We start from the raw sequence: 8,958 nt of genomic DNA, 5'->3' as shown, positions 1-8,958 counted from the left end.
ATAGGGAAAGCACAATCTTTATTTTGTTCTATAGCATATTAAAGAGTATGTTAAATATAATAAATCACTCAGTATCTAAATAGATTCATTTTCAGAACAAACATCTATCAGATGACTTAATCTTGTTTGGAAAATGTTCTGTTGATCTGGGATAAAAGATTGTAACAAAATATACATTTTTTATATTTTATATTTAATATTTTCTGGCAGTGGTATCTTCGAATACTGCCGTAGTTTATTTACCAAGTATATTTACAGATTCTGTTATTTGGTTGTGAGTGATACATTCCACATATAAAGACAGTCAAATGATTTAAGCACAGATTGAAGAATTTCCAATACAGCGATTCAAATTGGAAATAAAGGTGCTGCGATCTCCAGTTTCCCACAAATGAGATTCTGTGGAAGATTAGCTGGGGACTCATGGCTTGCTCCTCTGTCTGGTATCTTCCTAGATGCTGTCACTACAATTCGAGTGGCTTTTGGCTTCGAGAGGGCTAGGGGCCTCTCTGCTCTCATGCCCAGATCACGGTCTGGAGCTTGCCCTTAGCTCGGAGAGGGCTAAGGGGGTTTTCTCTCTCTTGTGTGCTCCCTTGCTGGGCTGTAGCCTTTCTGTGGTTCTTCTGGGATTCAATTCTCTTGGAACTTTCCTCTTTCTGCCTTGGTCCAGGTGCAAGGCCTGGGTGTAGTCATTGCCTGTTAGGATAGGTTCTTCAGCTGCTACTTGGGCAGCATTTGGCTCTCGTTGCTGTCTGGGTGATAACAAGGCAAGTTGCCTAACTCCTCATCTGATTTAAATATCCCAAGATAATTAATGCCCTTTGGTAAGAGAGAAACCTGATAACCGGACCAATAGGGAGGGCCATATCCAAACATGGTCAGGGACACACACAGTTCACAGCTGTGTCACAAAGTTAATTACACATGCTACATGTTTATCTGGACCCCAGGAAGTGTCCAGGTTTGCACATTCACAGGTGCTTACAAGGTTAATTACATGTGCTAGACATTTGCCTGGACCACCTGGACCCCAAGGACTGACCAGGTTAGCACGTTCGCAGGTGCTTCGCCATTGTCTGGGCTAGGGCATGTTTTGGGCTCTGACCCTTCAGGACAAAGATGCAGAGGAAGCAGTAATAAACACTTCTACAATCACTACTAAATTTCTCTATCTATTTCCTGATCTTTGTCCTCGTCTTTTTTGCTTTAACATCTAAATTCCATTGTTTGTTGCTAGACACTTTCTACTTAGGAAAACACTATTTCAAACATTGCAAAACTGTGTTACTTGTATGAGAGAAATGTTTCTTTTTCCATAGTTGCCCACAAATTTCTCTTGCTAACATGCTTTCAGAAGATGTTTTTTGAATGTTAGTTACTATATTACCATTCATATTTCATTTTTCTAATGCCTGTATCGGTCTTAGTTCTGTCTTAGTTTTACTTACAGTTCTACTTAATACTGGAGTGTCCTCTGTTGCACATAGCAAGCATAGCAATCTATTACACGTTCTTTCATTTATGATGACCAATATGCAGTGAATTGATAGAACAAGAGACTCTGTAGGGCTCTGTGCAACTTCAAACTTGATTTTTCTGTCACAAGCATTTTTGCAAAATCTTTTCTAGTTCCCCCCAAATCATTCATGCTACAGATGATTTTGCAAATAGAACTCACATTAAAACTTCCCAACTCTCCCACCTCACCCATACCCATGTTTATGTTCAAAAGGAAGATTTCACTAGGAATTAGTATTAGGAAAATTGCCTGAAAACAATCCTCTGGGACATCTTCTCTGAGTACCAGACATTAATTAGGGAGAAAACTTTGTAGTTTTAAAAGCACATATGTTTTTTGTCACAATTATTTGTTATAATATTGCTAAGCCATATGGAAAATGAAGAAGAGGTGATTGGTAGTAACCAGCATGGCTTCATCATAGGCAAATCATGCCTGACAAACTTGGTAGCTTCTTATGATGGAGTTACAGCATCAGTGGATATGAGAATAGCAACTGATGTTATCTACCTGGAGTTAGGTAAAGAGTTTGACACTGTCCCACATGACACCAAATTGGAAAAGCATGGATTTCAGGGGTGAACCACTTGATGGATAAGGAAGTGGCTGGATGGCTTCACTCAAGAGAGTTGCCATCAACGGCTCAATATCGAAATGGAGATGAGTGATGAGTGGCGTCCCCTAGGGGTCACTACTGGGACTAGTGTTGTTTGACATCTTTGTTGATGATATGGACGGTGGAATTGAGTGCACTTTCATCAAATTTGTGAATGACACCAATATGCATGGTCTGGTTAACACACTGGAGGGAAGGGATGCCATCCAGAGGGACTTGGACAGGCTTGAGAGGTGGGTCCAAGCCAACCTTATGAAATTCAACAAAGCCAAGTGCAAGGTTCTACCTGAATGTGGGCAATCCTAAGCACAGATATAGGCTGGGTGAGGAGTGGCTCAAGAGCAGTCTTGAGGAGAAGGACTTGGGGATGTCAGCTGACAAAAAGCTCAAAATGAGCCAGTTATGTGCACTTATAGCCTAGAAGGCAAATCATATCCTGGGCTGCATCAAAAGAAGTGTGACCAGCAGGACAAGTGTGACTCTCTGCTCTTGTGAGACCCCATCTGGAGTACTGTGTCCAGTTGTGGTGCCCCAGCATAAGAAGGACACTGAACTGCTGGAGCAGGTCCAGAGGAGGGCTATGAAGATGATCAGAGGGCTGGAGCACTTCTATGGGGACAGGCTATGAGAGTTGGGGCTTTTCAGCACGGAGAAAAGAAGGCTCCTGGGAGACATTATAGCAGCCTTCCAGTATTTGAAGGGACCCTACAAGAAAGCAGGAAAAGACTTTTACAAGGGCTTGTTGTAATAAAACAAGAGGGAATGGAGGTAGATTTAGACTAAATATTAGAAAGACATTCTTTAGAGTAAAGGAGACATTGGAACAGGTGGCCCAGGAAGGTCATGAATGCTCCCCCCCGGAAGTGTTCAAGGCCAGGCTGGATGAGGCCTTGAGCAACCTGGTCTAGTGGGAGGTGCTCCTGCCCATGACAGCGGCATTGGAACTAAATGACCTTTAAAGGCCCTTCCAACCCAAATTATTCTATGATTCTATGAATTATATTTCTGATGTTTAGTGAGGACAAACTCTATGCATGAAAGTTTATAGGAATATTCTATTTTAGGTGTGGATACTTAATCATTGCCAAGATGTCCCAAGCATAAGGCATATGCATATTTTTCTAATTAATTAAAAAATTGTATAGAAAGACATTCATTAACTGTATTTATAATTATTAGCTACAGAAACAGGATTCATGAATGACGTGTAAGAGTCAAGTGTATAGTTGTGGCATTTCCGTGAGAATTGTGAAAAATATAGTGGTGTCGATCCAGCCAGTCCCACCGTGGTGAGCCAAGACACAAACTGACAGAGCAGCCTGTGAAGAGGTGACCATAGCCACGGGGTGGGCCAAATGGCCCTGATCTGCCAAATCAGTGGTTACTTATTGAGGAGTTTGTGCATGGTATAATTCACATTCCCACAGCCTACCACACTTAAGCCCACTGTTTTATCTTTATTTTAACAGGGGGCTTTCTCCCCAGTTGCCTTTCCCACCTGCTTCAAAGCTACAGAATTTCATTATCTTTACTTCCATCCTTGCTCACACGATGCAAGTTACAACATCACTTATCACACTCCAGGCTTCCACATAGACATGAAGGCCAGCTAAACATCCCATTATTACTCCCTTGGGATCCCACATATAGTTCTCTGAAAATCCCAGTTAGTTGGTAGTGTCTAAACCACAAGTGATGACAGGTGTTTTTTAAACCAGCAACAGAGAGACTAGACAGACTAGAGAGACGTTCAAGGACTGGATGGGGCACTTAATGCCATGGTCTAGTTGATCAGATAGGGCTGAGTGATGGGTTGGACTGGATGATCTTGGAGGTCTCTTCCAACCTGTCTGATTTTATGACATGCTCACACTAAGACTAGAAACGTTTACCAGCATAGAACACCTTCCACGTAAACAGGGAAGAGAACTGACTTGGGTTCTTGAGCTTGAAAAATGACTGAAGATGATATAATATGAAATCTACTAAAGTATGCAGATGTGGTAAACAGGAATAAGGGAAGTAATTTTGCTTTAGCTGAAAGCTTAGGGATATAGAATTAAGGTACAGGTGAAGGGGGAGTATGTAAGGTTCCCTGAGATGGGAGTTAAGGATGTTTTGTGGTCAGGCAAAGGAGTTTATGTAACAATAGGTGAGGTGCCCATGTATAAGGTGATTGAGGTCAAAAGTTCAACCACGAGGAAGATGACTAACTTCATCCATCAATTGCCAGAGACCCCTACCAGACATGCATGAAAGGGAACTAAGGGTATTGCATCAGCCAGTGTGGGGTGGGGTTTTGAATATGCAAACAGGCTTCTGTGAAAACATGAATATGTAATTAGGCAGTGTTATAAAACCCCATCAGTTGGGGTGTGGGGTGTGCATGCGGGTTTACTAGGCATGCACCTATCGCTGAAAATAAATTCTTTGCTCTACCAACTTTGTCCCTCAGCGAAATTCTTTAGAAGAGTGGGTGTGTTTCTCACAATCTGGGGGCTTGTCCAGGAGAATTGAAGCCACACCATTCTGGCAGAGGGGTGGGTCCACGAGGAAGGTATGCCCCACTGATTTCAGCAGTCCCCCTGGACTCTCTGACCAGCAGCAGATGACGGTAATGACCTGTGGTGGGTTGAAAATTTCCCCCCAGCATTAAATTTACCAGAGCAGCTCAGTTGGAAGCAAATGAAAGCTGTATTTACAAGCAAAACTGCAATCTACAATGGAATTCAATGAATATGTACAAATATACAATATTTACAATATTTACAGGTATTTACAATTAATAAACAGCGCAGGAACCCTCCTGGCCAAAGACCAGGGAAAGCTAATAACTTCTCCCTCCCTGCCTCCCCCTTACCCCCCTGTACAAAAGGGACAAGAGAAAGGAGCAGAGAAATTAATACCAGTCAAAACAAAACCAATGCAGCCAAGGTCAAGCAGAAGCAAGCAGTCTCTCCCAGAGCAAAGAAGCAAGAAGAGAGAAATTGTTTTGGAAACTAAATCTTATGGTAGATATCTCTCCAATGGATTGCTTAGAATTATCATTATTTTCCTTTTTACACCCAATAGTGATTTATTAACATTTTACTACTTTCTGTTCAAGATCTGTGAGAAAATTTTGAAGGCATAGCCTAAAACTACCACATGACCCTGGCAGAAGGGACTTGTGGACCAAAGCAGGGGGGTTCTGGATCGCTCTGCAGCAGCTGGTAAACTCTGTGCACAGGACCTGTGAGTGGGACATGGAGGTATTTAAAGTAGTGCAGGAAGAAGAGTATCACACTGAGTAAGGGTGCCAGGGGCTCCACCTCCTGGGATCAGAGAGAAAAGAGGAGCCCTTGGTAAACTTAAAATTGGGAGCCCAAGAGGAGGACTTTACCTTTTTGGTAGATTTGGGGGCAGAAAGAACATGTGTAACCACTCTGCCCCAGGGTGAGAGACTGAATCAGAAATGTACTACAGTAACAGGGTGCGGCAGTTCAGGCTGGGTGCCTAAGCTACTGCTACGTAAGTCACACCTCCGGTATTCCAAGTGTCCAACCCAATAAGGTGGACACAGGAAACAGCGTATTTCTACCCATAAATCCTGCGCCCTATAAATCCATCTGCAAAGTCCTTCCCTTCCTCTTTCTTCCCACTCTGCTCCCATGGAAGATGCTTCCCTATCGGGTAATGGTGGGGGAGTATCTCAAGGCCTCTTAGGCCTGTCTAGGTCTAATGCCAGGAGGAGAAAGGGGGGGTGGGGGGGGAACCTCTGGCCAGCCTGAGACTAGCCTAGCAATGAGGGGGGAAAGAAAGAGCCCTGGGGGTTTGGGGTAGACCCTTAGGTGGGGAGAAGGGAAGTGTTGGGAGGCCTTTGTATGTTGTGTAAGGGACTCTGTATGCTTTGGGCTATCTTTGCCACTATGCTTGTAGTTTCACTAGTTTCACGAATTGCTTTTCCATTTAAACTTTCCATCACTCTTCAATCCATTTGTGTGAGTGTCATTCTTTTGTCCCTCTCAGGGCAAAAGAGGATCTGTCTAGCCCCAAACCAGCACACAGGGGCAAAAGGGGTGGGATTCAAAGTATCAATTATAGAGCAGATAAGAATAAAAGGGAATGAGAAATGTATTTGGGTGGGCATTTTAATAGTTCTGGAGGCAGGATTTAATTTATTGGGGAGAGATCTATTGGGTCAGTTGGGAATTAGGGTGGTCCCAGAAGATGGGTCAGTAAAAGTAAAGCTTTTTGAACTGACCAAGAAGGAGGAACAAGAAATTGTCCCATATGTATGGGCTGGAAAAAGGAATAGGGGAGGGTTACAAATAACTCCTATGAAATCAGAACTGAAAGAAGAGGGACATGTAGTGAAAGTCAGACTGTAACCTATATCTAGAGAAGGGAGACAGGGGTTGAAGCCCATAATTGAGTCATTAATAACTGATGGCTTGCTTGAATCCCATATGGCACCATATAATACCCCCATTTTACCTGTCAGGAAGGCAGATGCCACATATCAGTGCAGGACCTGAGAAGTAAATAAGCTGGTTCAGGTACGTCACCCAGTAGGTCCGAACCCATACACTTTAATAAGTGGTTCGGTGTAGTTGACCTAAAGGATGCATTCTGGGCCTGTGCCCTCGATGAAAACAGATGAAACTTGTTTACTCTTGAATGGGAAGATCTGGATACGGGGAGAAAGCAGCAACTCTGCTGGACATCTCCAGAACACAATTGCCTAGATTTTATCAACTACCAAAGGTCAGGGATGATTTGATGGATAAACACTTCCCCCATGGAGAGAAACTGTTTGTGGGTGGGTCTTCACAGTGTGTGGATGGTAAAAGGTTTAGTGGATATGCAGTGTGGTAGTTTCAGGCTGTGCCTTGAAAATTTTCCACAGATTTTGAACAGAAAATAGTAGAACGTAAACAAATCACCATTGGGTATAAAAAGGAAAATAAAGATAAGTTCTAAACAATCCCATTGGCCAACTAACAAAGTTGGTTTAGACTAACCTTCTCTCTCTTTTCAGCTTCCTTGCTCTGGTTGGTGCTTCTGCTGGCTTTTTACTGACCTTGGCTGCATTGCTTTGTTTTGGCTAAGCACTAACAAAACAAATCTCTGCTCTTTCTCTCCTCTATCGTGTGCAAGAGGGTAGGGAGCAGGGAGAGACAAACTGTTACTAGCTTCCCTGGTTTGTCCAAGGGGGTTCTTGTGCTGTTTATCTATTGTAAACACCTGTAAATATTGTAAATATCATATATTTTCTAAATATTCATTGCATTTCATTGTAGATCATAGTTTTGCTTGTAAATACAGCTTCATTTGCTTCCAACTGAGCTGGTCTGGCAATTTAATGTTGGGGGGAATTTTCAACCCACCACATGCAGTGGTTGATGGAATAAAAGGGGAAGTAATAGAGAAAGGGAGGTTGCCAAAGCCATGGTTGGCTCAGAGTTGTGAATTGCATGCTCTGAGGCAAGCCCTGCACCACCTCCAGGGAAAGAAAGTGACAATATATACTGATTCAAAGTATGCATATGGGGCAGCACATACATTTGAGAAAATCTGGAGGGAAAGGGGAATGATTAACTCTCAGGGAAAAGGGTTGATTCATGAACGATTAGTACTAGACGTATTAGAGTCACTAATGGACCACCCAAGCTGGCCTGGTTTTATCAACCAGACCTTAGTTTACCATACCTATTAGTTTGGATTAAATTAACGAGGAGGGAATTATAAAATACAGTTATTTTTATTTTCATAAAACCCCACCCCAAAACTATGTACAAAAACTGACAGAATTATTTACAGGTTCTATTCGGTCGTGAATTCTTCCAGGATGCTTAATGGCAATTTTGATACAATTTAGAGAGTTCAGAGACTGGAAAAAGCTATGACACAAATAGCTTCACCCACCGTCACAGGTTTATAAGTGGGTGAAGCTATTTGTGTAGGCAAGGTCCTGTCCCCTTTGTTCCTTTTCCCGTGTTGCCCTGTTGTTGTGGGGGGAAGAAGGGGAGAGAAAAGACCTGTCTAGACATCTTAAGGCCTGTCTGGATTTGTACTGGGCCATGTGTCATGGCCTACCACCATGCCATACCCACTACACCTGTAAGGGGCAGACCATAGATGGCAATGTGACCATAATAGTACCATCCATGAGATCTGTAAAAAGCCCAATAACCAAACTGTGTCCTATAATCCTCAGGCAAAGGCAAAAGAGCACTGGTTAAAAGTATGGTCATTTGGCCAGAATGGGAAACTGCTGGGAAGCTCCTGCATCCCCAACATGTCTAGCTCCTGGCCAAGCTGGCAGCCCATGGCTTGGACAGGAGCACTCTGCGCTGGGTTAGGAACTGGCTGGAGGGCCGAACCCAGAGAGTGGTGGTGAATGGTGCCACATCCAGTTGGAGGCCAGTCACTAGTGGTGCCCCCCAGGGATAGTGATGGGCCCCATCCTATTGAATATCTTATTTGATGATCTGGATGAGGAGATAGAGTCCACCATTAGTAAGTTTGCAGATGATACCAAGTTGGGGGCAGGAGTTGATCTGTTAGAAGGCAGAAGGGCTCTACAGAGGGACCTTGACAGGCTGGACAGATGGGCAGAGTCCAACAGGATGGCATTCAACAAGTCCAAGTGCTGAGTTCTGCACTTTGGCCACAACAACCCCATGCAGTGTTACAGGCTGGGGTTGGAGTGGCTGGAGAGCTGCCAGGCAGAAAGGGACCTGGGGGTACTGGTTGACAGCAGCTGAATGTGAGCCAGCAGTATACCCAGGTAGCCAGGAAGGCCAATGGCATCCTGGCCTGGATCAGCAATAGTGTGGCC

The sequence above is a fragment of the Indicator indicator genome, chromosome 6 (genome assembly GCF_027791375.1).
Source record: "Indicator indicator isolate 239-I01 chromosome 6, UM_Iind_1.1, whole genome shotgun sequence".
In the NCBI taxonomy this organism is placed as follows: Eukaryota; Metazoa; Chordata; class Aves; order Piciformes; family Indicatoridae; genus Indicator; species Indicator indicator.
This window is presented reverse-complemented; position numbering follows the sequence as displayed.